The sequence below is a fragment of the Condylura cristata genome, unplaced genomic scaffold (assembly GCF_000260355.1).
Source record: "Condylura cristata isolate star-nosed mole 26May11 unplaced genomic scaffold, ConCri1.0 scaffold00004, whole genome shotgun sequence".
NCBI classification, from domain to species: Eukaryota; Metazoa; Chordata; class Mammalia; order Eulipotyphla; family Talpidae; genus Condylura; species Condylura cristata.
Genome location: NW_004567105.1, coordinates 32844466 through 32857553, shown reverse-complemented (window position 1 = coordinate 32857553; position 13088 = coordinate 32844466).

Sequence of the window (13088 nt, the reverse complement as noted above, 5' to 3'; positions counted from 1 at the left end):
GAGAAAAAATGGAAATGGTGTATGACTCATCAGTCCTACTCTTGGGCATCTATCTGAAAAGTAGGACATGCAGATAGCCTAAATGTTCAATGACAGAGGATTGGCTCATGGAGATGTGTCAGATCCATGCTGTGGAGTACTATGCAGCCATTAGAAAGGATGAGATGCAGAGTGGGGATCATCTCTTAGAAGAATTGATATCTTTAGTACATATTACAATGTTCAGTTATATTAAGTACCCAATACAAGTTTAATAAATAAATGATAACCTGGTTCATCTACTTAGAAACCTAAATCTACTCAAGATTGTGATGGTAGTAGTAATTGAGTTTGATGTAGAAGTAAAGTTTTTTGAAGTATTCCTGAGATATATGCTGAAAAAGTCTAATACCCTTATTAAGATCAAACCTATTTTTAAGAACTGTATTAGGAATAGGTGCATACAAGGTAAGCTAGTGAACACATATGAGCTTCTTTATTTTCTGAAAGGAAACTTGAACTACCTTTATCATACTCTGTTAGGCATCTCTGTCATTCTGATAGGTTTTTGTCATTGTTCACCAAAATAAATGATAGTCATACAGTGTCTTGTCTGCAGCAGCCCCTCTTACAATGTGTGTGTGGGGTGAGGAGGCGTAAAATGAGAGAGTTGGATGACAAAGAGCTGTGAATTAAAGAGGCTGCTGTTAAAATGTTCTCCCAGGGACAATGTTACCTCAAACACTTGATTAGTGAACTTTGTAAAAGTCTGACAATACGTATTTGCTTGTTTTCCTTTCATTAAATTAGTTCTTTCAGGGCAGAAATCACCTCTTGAAGTGTCAATACCAGCAGGGCATATGCCAATGCTTTATTATATAGTGTTCAGTAAGTGTGCTGAATAGATGAAAACCTGGTTCATTTTCTTAGGCACCTGAATCTACTTTCCTGTGATGGTGGCGGTAATTGGATTTGATTGAACTGACTTTGTGGGAGTTCCCAAAGGATTGCATCAGCTAGTGGGGCTGACCTGGGCTATACCCCGCTTACAGATTTTTTTTTCTTAAATGAGTCCTTCTGCAATATGCATTATACACCCACTGAAAGACATAAAGGGGCATTTGTTTGGTGAGCATCTTCCCTATACATTGAGTGACACAAGAAATGCATGGGAAATGGCTCCCAAAACTGAAACTCTGAGATAAGATGAAGAGCACAGCGCAAGACAGCATAAAACAAAGTGCATTACAGATGCCTGCATCATCTTTCAATCGCTTCCCATAGAGACCTCACAGTCTTGCACATGTGCAGAATGTTAGTCACTGACACCTGCAATTTATGGGATGTGCAAAGAACCCTCAGCCCCTTCTAAAGAGCTGAAACCACTCCCTTAGAATTTCATTATCTTAACACTTTATTGACAGAAAACATCATCTGTAAGGTAAATCCTAGGCCTGAAATCATGGCTCCATGGCAAAATTCACCTGCCAGATTGCATGCAGCCATGTCAGCAAGGTGAGAGGGTTACAGAACAGGAGAAAGGTATGCTGGGAGAAACAGTGAAGGTGCAGTCTAGGCTTGAGGCCTGTGGATGAAGAAGGTGGACCTAAGTGAACCATCATACTGTGGGTTCTGGGTAGACAGAGGGCTTTGAGGTCCAGAGCAAGTGGGGTGTGAGGAAGGCAATGCACAGTGAGAAACTGGCTGGCGCAGGATACACATTCCTACTTTGCAAATTTACCCCAAGCTCTTTCTTTCTCACCTAGAGAACCACCAGGCCACTGAGGGCAAGGAAGGGAGGGTGTTTGGAGGGGAGGGTCCAGCAAACAAACAGCTATTGGCTCTGGGTCCAGCAGGGCCCTGCAGACCCTCTCTGGTCCTGCTTCTGTGTGGGTTTAGGGCCAATCTGTTATTGAACAGAGACCTAGTTCCTCTTCCTTGAGTATACTTCAGAGTTTGCTGCCTAGGTATAAACCATTAGCAGGTGCCAGAATGCTCCAATTTCTGACTAGCTTCTCTAGTCAGGGTTCTCTATTCAGAACCCTGTGGAGAATTCTGGAGTCAAGCTCCATGGACATAGACTCTGGTTCTGCCACTTACTGAGTGATGTGAAGCCTCAGTTTCCTCAACTGCAAAAGGGGGATAGCAAGAACATTCTCTCATAGAGGTACACTGAAGAGTTTAGCACAATTCCTGGCACACAGTGACCACACGATATAATCGTAAGGACATAACCATACAGCAAGCATAAAATAAAGGCTGCTCTTGTTACTGTCACTGTCATGGCCCCAATTTTCATCCAGTTGACTAGTATGATAAAGAAAAGACAATGCCCACCAGTTATCCAAGAATAAACCACTTCACTGAAATAAATGATTAAATAATGGTTGTCATGTAACGAGTGCTTACCATAAAATTTAGGGATTTGCATTGTCTTCACTTTTCTTAGCCACAAGGGGTAGAGGAGATGAATGTACTCTTAGCCTTTCCACTTTACAGATTCTTTGCACCAAGTCCCACAAGTTTTCCCAGAGTTGCAAAGCCTTCCCAGAGTAGCTGGGAACCATCCACTGCTCTGAGCACTGCCTTGCTGTCTCTTTAACTTTCCTTTCCTTACTCTCTCATCTACCAACCTGCTTTCCTGTCTCCCCTCCTAATCCCATCTAATAGAACTAGATGTGGCCTCTCATTTCACTTCTGAGAACTAAGTTTGTTCTTGTCTCATCAAAGACAAGCTCTATCCCAGTCTCTCATGAGGGCAGAAAGCAGGTGCCTTGACCTCTTTGTCAGCAGAATGGAGAAGCTGCTTTTCCTCCGTCACACCTGAAATCCCCTCCCCCCACTGCTGGAGGGAACAAGTCTCTTCATATTTTGCCATTTTGGGGTGTTACTCTTTTGGTGAGCAGTATGCAAATTGGTTATTAACACCAACATTCAACAGTCTTTGAGAGAGGAAAAAGATGAGAATAAACATGTTTCCACATTTTAGGGTAGGAAACCCAGCCTGTGGTTTCCCTGGCACTGTTCTGTCATTCAGAACTTCAAGTCATTCAACCCAAAAGGCAGCAATTTGTTCTTATTTGCTAACCTGGTGCTCAAACTTAAAAAAAAAAAAAAAAACTGGTTTCCTTAGTAGCATTTGATTTTGATTTTACTGAAACTTGTGTGGTTAAAAACATTCTTATGCTAATAGGTATGTGACCTTTAAGATATTTGGCAGGGAAAAAAATTCTCAGAAGAAAAGAACCTTGTTTCCCAACTCAGTTTTTTCTCACTTCAGAAATAGAGACCCTTGAAATGATCCTCTCACCGATGATGCCTTAAAATCTTCTCCAAACTGCTCTTTTTCCTTCTTCCCACTTCCAAAGGACTCTGGGTCACTGTCCTGTTCCTGGAAGTGGTCATTACTGGTCAATTACCATGTCTCCAAGTTTCAGACCTCATCTGGTTATCTGTCATTCAATCTGAGCTCTCAGGCAACAGGGAAAAAACAAGAGCTTTGTAGCCACAAATACAAGACTTATTTTTAAAATCACTTATCTGGAAAATGACAATCAGAAAGCCAAACCACAATTAAATGAAACTGTTCGATTCTCTGATTTTCACATCAGTTAAAATATCTAGTAACTCAATGTCCTCAGAAAAATGACAAGTCCTAAGTGTCCAGGCCACTGTTTGAAAGTTTTGGAGGCTGTGGTTCTTCAGTGATTAAGGGTGTTTGTTGCTGCCTTCTCTGAGTTTGCGCTTTCTACTTTTCTGATTCATAGGTGATTGCCCTGAGTCAGGTGTTAAAACAAGGAAACAATCATTGTGCTTTTTTAAAACAATTTATTATTTATGCATACAAGAACTGGAATACAGGCTAGAGGTGCAGGGGGTGAGAGGATTCACCAGAGACAGAGTGGGGAGCAGGATAGGCAAATTGACTGAAATACACTGAGGGGAGCAGTGGGTGAGCAGGAGAGGTCTGCTGGGCCAAATGCGTCAGCTCCCTGGCCAGGGATTGAACTGGTGCTGCAGTGGCTGTGGATAGCTTCAGAGTGCTGCGCTTTAACCCGCTGCACCAACAGAGAGGGCCCCAATCATTGCTTTTAACTACATTATAGCCACTTGCTTTCACTGATCTCATTCCATAAGTTGTTCCAACTCCTATTGACCTGTTATTGTGAGAAATGGGCATATTTGCAGACTGTATGGCTTTGGGGTTTGGCCCCTTCAGGGATATCCTACTGAACCCCATGGGTTCGCCTAACGGACCTGATAGTGGGGATTTCCTGACTCCTGCACCAGAGTTTCCAGCATGCCATTTTCCAATTACATTGCATTTTCTACTGTGCTTATAGTCCTACAACTTAATGATAAAAATAGCTAAGACTTAATTACCCAAGATTTCTGGTGTTCCCCCAACTCACCAAAAATCAGTTGTTCATATTCATTTTTCTTACTCTCCTGATGTTCTCAGTACCTTGTACTTTCCACATATATTTCTCAATATGTAGTACCCTTAGGGATGGGAAAATACCCAAAATGTTTCTTTCAAACATATTAGAAGGCTAATCATATATTACTGATTAGAAACAAAAGAAAGGCTGCAAATTTACAACTTCATACATGCACTTATGTGCAAGGCTCTAAAATTCATTTTGTTCAATGCTTCTATGGCTAAATGAATCGTACAAATAACCCACTGAAAATAATTTCAGAAATGTACATTGGCAACTATGATTGCCACAATGACTTGTGGGTGGTGAGGCCAGGAGGTTGGAAGTCCTGTAATGCATGAGAAACTTCTGTGCACTGAAGTCTCTTGACAGCTCCAATCCATCGTCTCCAAAGCTTATATAATGACCCTACAGGTGTTGCTTCGTCTCTCCCCCACAAACTATTCTGAAGCTAAGGAGGAGTGTTGTACTTGCTTAAATCTCTGCTTGAAGCTCTCACTCCCTAGAATGTATCATTCTTTTTCAACATTTCCCAATGATATTCCTCTTTGAATTCTTTTGGGTTGCTCACACCTCCACTGGACAGGTAAAGGTGCTCCCTTCAGTACAATATCAAAGATGACTCACCCTCTATGGTAGTGAGAAATCTGGTCATGAAGTGCCTAGAGATATTCAAATTTGAATTATTTATGTTATTTTAAAATGCAAAGAAGTAATTTTGATAAAATTAGAAAATTCCTTGAAAGTGTTATGGTGTTAGGGTAATTTTGAGCAGTTATCCTATGGCAATGCCTGAGTACACTTGTGTGAAGCTCCAGAACTATTCTTTCTGTTTCCCACTTCTTTTGGAATTTTGTGAGATACAAAAGACTCATTTATCTTTCCTCCACCAATTTAAAACATTAAAACAATTTATAATCTCTGCTGCCAGTATAGTGAAACAAATCATTTGCACCTTAAAAAGCTTTCTTTCCTTTGTGAATGAAAAGATTTAAGCAATGAATAAGTAATAGGCCTGAGGGTAAATTTTCTTGTGTGGGAACATGTGTATTAGAACCAATGCAAGGTCTACCTGCCTTACCCAGGAAATAATGCACACCATGATGATCTTTGAATGACTTGCAATGGAAAAGTTTTCTCATTTCCTGGGGTTTTCAGGACCACTGTGTCAAGTGTTTAACGGTTTCTGTCCTATGGTCAAGTCAAAGTATGGTAAGCTTGAAAAGGAAAATAAAATGTACTCTGCTCACTGTACCTGCCTTAATGGCCAAATATTGTAAGTGAACTGAGAATTGCTGTATCAGCTATTGGTAAAAGACTCCAATTGAAGTGCTTGGTCTTTCTCTCATCCTTCTCAGGAGTTTGCTTTTCCCTTGAATCAACTTAACTTTGCTTTCTCATTTAAGTCTATTCTTGAGACTTTATGCGACCTGCTTGCTCTTCAAAGCAAATACAGCTCTCACTTCACCAACCTGAGATACAGCTGGACCACCCACACAATAGGTAGTATACTCCCTGCCAGCTCATATTTGGTCAGCATTTTAAAAGAGCGTTCCATGCTATATAACATTGGCTCACTTTCAAGTGTAACGGGGTGGGCCCCAGGAAAAGAGGTGTTTCCAGGTTCCCTGCCCCACTCAATTTATGTTACAAATTAATTATCTGCTACACCTCTATTAGTTCATCATTGAACAAAAATAATTGCTTTTCAGAAAGAATTCTGGTAGCCTCTGCAGAGTCCTCAGGAAAATCTGAATGAAGGGGAAGAACAGATCTACAGAAACTCAGATGTGATGCGTTTGAATGCAGTGAATATGCTAATAACTCGTGCTTCCTAAAGAGACACAAGCTCGCTTTCCTCAACATTAATGATGTGCAACAGCCAATGAGCTCAGGCATCTGCTAGTGAGTGCTTCCAAGTGGGGTAAATAGAAGCAAGCAGATTTATAAACAGTGTTGTTGGCTTCTAACATGAACACACTCCGGTCTGCAAAACCTTCTACCAAACGCAAGAATGATCCTATTTCTGCTCGTAATTGTACTGTTGTTTGCTACTCTTTTTTTCTGTCTCTACTAATAAGTATATGATATGTATATGACATGAACATGCAGAACTTTTCCTCTTCCTTTCTCATTAATACCATTTTCCTTAAGGTCAAAGAGCAGTCATTATTTCTGTTCCTGCACACTGCACTCATGCTCTGTGGCTGTTGTGGAAATGAATAAAAATGTCAGACATGTAAATAGAAACACAAAACAAAATCACATACTATTGGTAGGTGAGACATTGAAAAACTTTTCCACTTCAAATACAGTTTCTCAGAATCCTTTATGAAAATCAAGGAAAATGTCTCTTAGAAAAATGCTATTTGTGTGAGTCTGGGTGATGTCTGTCTATTTTACTCAAGCAGAAGCTGGCTCACCTACAGACTGGAGACTCTTCTGGGCCACATTATTCTCTCAGTTTCTCTGTTATCCTGGGGCTCACCAACTTCTCCCTCATCAACTTATTTCCAGTCCTCCTCTGTCTTCTATCCAGGGGAGTTCTGGATTGGTCTGAGGATTAGGGTAAGTTTTGTTCCAGTTTCCAGCTCATGATGCTTTTTCATGTGGTTTGTCTATATCGTGAGTCTTTTTTTTTTTTTTTTAATGCCCTGGGCTTTTGAAACTCAAGTAGAGACATGGGTTTTCTCCATTTTCCACTGTTACATCATTTCTCTGTGATAACAAGCACAGAATGTTCTGTTTAAATGGGAGGGACCATCCAAGGGCAAACAAATACAGTTAAGATACAAGTACAGAGAAAGCAAATGAGCTAGAGATTCAAAACAATTCCACTACATGGTTTCAACATGAAACACAAAATCTTTTTTAAAGGCACATTTTGAAGAGCTGACAAGGTGTAAAGAAATTAGACTGTAACTAATCATGTAAGCCCCTAAGAAAATCAAAGAATAAAAAAAACCTTGCATATTTCTCATTTCTTATGGTTCATGGATCTTGGCAGCAAGTATAATAGGGTGGTCCCCAGGAAAATAGGAGTTTCCAGGTTCCCTGTTGCACCCAAAGGAGGGTGGAGCTGAGCAGGGAGAAGAAACTGAAGAGGAAACTGGAGAAGGAAGAAAGTAGGATAGAGAGCCTGGGGGAGACCTGAAGGAGGCACATGGAGCAGAGATACCTGAAGAAACTGTGTTTGCCTTTTGGCCTTGGACTGGTTGAAAATGATGTGGGTGAGAGACCCGTGGGGAGGTTCACCACGGCAGCTTTGATTTTGATTTTGATTTTGCTATTTTCCTCCCAGACTTGTCTGGTTGTTTCTGACCTTTCTCTATGGGTCCCCACCAGAGGATGCATTAGATTTGTGGTGGGCTTTCAGGCCTTGCTTTGGGCAATCCTGTTTGGGTGGACTTTTACCCACAAGGAGATGGGTAACTTTGGGTGCTTTATTTAGGAACTACATTTTTTGTCTTTTCTGTATTTTTCACTGATTATATTAAAGTTCCTTTCTATTAAAGGTCTTTCATGTTTTGTCTTGATGTGGTGGATGGCAGAGTCTGTTTAGAGTGGGCAGGTTTGGGGGCCTGGGGGTGCCCCCTCTCCCTGCCCTATAACATAAGTGCATTGCAAGGCACTTCCCAGGAATTATGCCTGCATAGTACTCTCTCACATGGATATAAAACTTGGAAATTGACAGTCCCAAACATGATTTCATTTTAATCCTCCCCACACTTTCTATTTTAGTCGAAATCAAAACATGATGATGATGAGTAACAGTGCCAGATCTTCAAAAATACTTACTATTTCTGAAAAGTCAATGCTCTAAGAAGAATCATGACCTTTGCCAGAGTTTTTCACCCATTGTGGCCATTGACTGATTTGAACTTCTAACAAACCTCATACTTAATATTTGTTTTCCCATCTAAAAAGTGCTCTTGTGTCCACCTCTGGACCCAGCTCTGTGGTTTCATGTCAGCCTGACCAGATCCTGGGCCCAAATCAATAATAAAACGACAGGACACAATAGACATGTCATTTTTCCTTCAGTAGAAGCTTATCAGGGATCTGACGTGACAGAAGTTATCTCATAACATTTTGGTTTCTGAAGCTCCAAGACCCCTGCCTCTTCATCTTCTAAAGTTATTCCAGTGCAGGTCCTGCCTGGTGGTATAACACATTAAAGTTCAGCACTACAAAGCTAGTCGCAGCTGCTTCAAATTTGCTCCCAGCAAAGGAGGTGACCCACATGGCGCGACAGACCTCTCCTGTCTTCCTCGCTGCTCCCCTCAGGAGCGTGCTTTGTCAGTGCCTGTTCTACTCCCAACCCTGTCTCTGGTGAAGCCTCTCACCACCCCTGCACCTCTGGCCTGTTTCCCAGTTCTTTATGCATAAATAAATAAATCTTTTAAAAATTAAAAAAAAAAAGTCATTCCAGTGCACATGAACAGACAATCTGATCCATCATACTGTCACCCTCTTCTCCCTCAGGCCATCCCTGCCCAGGACTAGATCCTGCCACAGAGACCCAACTTACCAGCAAAGGTCCAACTTTTTTTGGACATGTCTTTGAAAATGACATTTGCCATGCCTGTTCCCAAGCACCCATCGACTGACAAATGGATGAAGGTATATAATGAAATATACAATGACACATGCTATGGCTAATTAGAAAGATGCAGTCTTGCCTTTTGCAACAACATCGAAGGGTCTAGAAAGAATTATGCTTAGTACAATAAGCCAGAAAGTAGTATGTCACTCATATGTGAAAAGAAAACAAGCAAACAAAATAACTAAATAAAAATAAACTTTGGGGCAATAAGAACAGTTAGTGGCTTTGAGAAGGAAAGGGGGGAGTGGGTTAGGTTCACTGAGAAAAGGGGAGCAGTAGCATGGCAGAGGGTGACTCAGCCTAATGCTTCTGGTTTCAGAGATAAAAAAAATTGTAAGCTGAGGAATGCAAGCAACCTCCAGAAGTTTGAACCTTGGGGGAAAGGGGACGGATATTCTCCTAGAATCTCTAAAAAAAAAATTGGCAACACCTTGGTATTAACCCACTGAGACTGATTTTGGACTTCAGGCCTCCAGAAGAGTAAAATAATAAGTGTATGTTGTTTTAAGCCAGTGACTTAGTCATGATTTGAGCAGGGCAAGAGGATCTAACACTCATGCTTTCTGACAAGAAGTGTTTTGTAATTTCCACAGGTAAAGTATACCATTTTTGTATTTCCACAGGTAAAGTCTTTTCCCCCATCCTCCCTTCAAAATTTTGCCTTCGTTTTTCTACAGTTTACATATTATATTCCTAGATAAGGATGTGTTCTGCTTGGTGTTCTTGGGGATCTGTAGTTTTGTTACATTTTCTGTAATGTCCAGCAGTTCTTGGATGCTCCATTCTATGTCTGTATGTTTCTTGTTTCTCTTTTCTCCTTGCATTTTAATTTTGGAAGTTTCTATTATCTCCAACCTCATTGACTCTTTCTTTGGCTCTATAGAATCCACTGATAAGTCCATCAAAGGCATCCTCACATTTGTTACATTATTTTTTATTTACAGCATTTCCTTTTAATTCTTTCTTTCCACCTCCATTTCAGATATTATCCATCTGTTCTTGAATATTGTCTGATTTTTCTAATAGTTGTAGTTCTCTTTAATCTCTTGCCTGATAATTCCATTTGTGTCATATCTGTGTCTGGTTCTGATGGTGCTTTGTCTATTCAGACTATGTTTAGTTCTGCCTCTTGGCCTGTCAGAGATTTAAAATTCCTCTGGTATCCTTTGCTTTCATTTCCCTTCTTTATGTTTGTGACACTTTAAGTATCACTCTTCAGAGGGAATCTGTGTCATACAACTCTTTCGGCTGTAATCCGTGGTTAATACATTGGTACCTAATGTTTTCCAGTAAACCTCAGTGCTCGAGAAAGACCAGAAAGGACTAGTTTGGATAGTTTGGATAGGCAGCGAGAGTTTATTGAGAAAAGGTTTGTGCACCTCTCAGGCAAAGGCTAGCACACTGGTAAAGCAGGTGAGTCTGCAAGAAAGAAAGAGGAGCTGGGGGCTTATATAGCTTGTGAAACTGATGTGGCTCTATTTTCCCGCCATGCCCTTTTTTGGCCAGGCGGGTCTGCTCGGGTGATACTGTATCTTGGATACTTAGTTGGTCCGATACCAGGCCAGCAGGGATGTCCGGAGCATTACAATGTTGCATACCCGGATACTTAATTGGTCTGGATGCCTGGCCCACCCGGAAATCCAGAACACCTCCTAGGTAGTGTAGTAGGGGGCAATGGTATTCTGTATAGAGGATTCTTAAAAGTCAGTATGTTAGTGAGTCTGAGTCTCAGGGCTGTGATATTCACAATGTTTCTTCTTGTACAGCTTTGTAACTGGTGGCAACCGGGACAGTGTAACCATAGACTGTTCCAGGTGGTGCCCCCTGGAGGGGGTTCCTGGAGAAGGTCTATAGCCCCAAGGAAAATGCTAAAAAGTGGAGTAGGCAATGGAGGAGGAATATATGTGACCGCAAGGGGGCTCTAGAGCAGTCTTTGTGGGGCAGTCTTTGTAATTTAGCATTTGGGGTTAGCGGTTTTCTGCCCCCACTGCGCCCATCTTTTCAAAAGCTGTTGCAACCTGGCAAAAAAAAAAAAAAAAAAAAAAAAAAAAAAAAAAGATGAAGATGCGTACTGTGCTGTGGCTGGCAGAGAAGACTGGAGACCGGGCGCCAGGCGCCTTGCTGTGGAGACTGATGTGGCCACTTGTCTGGTCATTCACAGCCGCTATTGTTTTGAATGACACTTGTCTGGTGCTGTGCTGGGGCGTCCCAACAGCTCATGGAACATCTCCTGTTGTGTTTTCTGCTGTCTTTAGGAGCCGGAACCGGGCCTAGAGTCTGGCCGCTCTGTGTCCACAGTGGCGGGAGGACGCCATTTTAACAGTTTTTGAACGGGGCTGGAAAACATTGGACGGGGCTTGGGTAAAGTAAAGGCCATTTTTGGCTTCGGTAACTGTTTAATTTTTTCCTGGTTTGTTAAATAATTCCCTTTGTTGTTGTTCCAGCCTGAGTAGTCTTGCAATTGTGAGTGCAGGTGAAGAACTCAGGCAGTGACCAGTAAACCATTTGGCCAGTTGACTGTTTAGCGCCCCTCACTGCCGCTGTGTAAAAAATGACGATGGGGGTAGGGTGACTGGAACAAGAGAAGCATCTTCAGTAGTTCTCTTATAAGATTCTGGTAATCTTCCTGCTTGGAGAAAAGGTCTTTATTTTTGGACTTATTTCCTATTTCACAGGGCTCATCTTCCCCTCTTCTAGTCAGAGCCTAAGGAAATTTATCTTAGATCTTCCTTAGCCTTGAGAATTGGTGGGATTTCTGTGAGTAAATTCCATGGATTGTGGGGAAATCCTAACACGGAAGCCTCCGAAGTTTCTCACTCCCTTTACTCAGCCTCTAACAAGTCATCAAAATGATGATGTAGACGTTCTTACCACTTGATGACTTCAGTATTTTCTGTTCTTTTTAGAAAGATGCAGATTTTACTTGGGTCTTTTAATTTGCTTGTCCCTCCGGATTCCACAGGGAAAATTTGTTCTGAGATCTATTACTCTGATGGAACTAAGAAAACGTAGTTTCAATTTGTCAAACTTTTTTTCTTGTTTTAAATACTGGAGAAACAACTTCTACATTCTTTATAGGTAAGAGCAGAAACCAGAAGACAGCTGTGATTCCTTTTTCATCACGAGCAATATGGTGTCTGAGGTCTCTGTTGGAAAATTAAACTATTATAAACTAGAATCATCTGAAGCCTTGTTTTTACATGTGTCTGGTATTGACTGGAAGGCCAGAATATCTTCATGACATGGACATCAAGTGAGCCCTGAAAGTTGCCCAGGGTTCCATATTGCACTCTCCTGACCCATGTATTCTCCCACTTCACCCACACTGTCAACACATACTTCCTGAACCTCCTTCTTGATTGCTAATTCACTGAGAGAAATTTATTCCCCTCCCCCACGCTGAATGAATAGTAAGGGGTAGACTTGCTGGCAGATCCTGAATGTGTATTTACCCCCATAAATGACTCAAGCTGTCAGCCTGAACTGCCATCTTTGCTGCACATGAGTTCCACATCCACATCCCCGGAGGCACCTGGAATCACCTGCTTCATTTTAACCACTGCTGTAGGCTGCAGGGGTAGCTCCGGGTGGTTTTAATCAGTATTCTCCTAATCACTCATGGTGTTCACCATCTGTTTACACTCTGATTTGCCACATGAAAAGGTCTGTCCCAGAATTTTCTCATTTTTTTTTTACATTGGGCTCGTTTTCCTATTAATGTGAAATTTTGAAATGCATTTATATATTCTGGATACAATTCTCTGTTAGAAATCTGAATTGCAGATATTTTCTCCCAGTCTGTGGCTGGTTCTTATCTATGCTTAACACTATCTTTTGCAGAGCGAAAGTTTAAATTTGATGAAGCCAAGGTTGTCATGGTGTTTGGCATTGTCTAACCCTGGGTCACTCAGAAAAGTTAAACAACCAGTTAAGCTTTCCAAACATTTTTACCACCAGTTTTAGTCTTTGCAAGCATGTCTGCCATGCCCAAAATCCAAAGGTTGCCTCCTTAACCTCTTACAAGTGTTTCCTCATCTATCATTTCTTTGATGAAGCCAGCT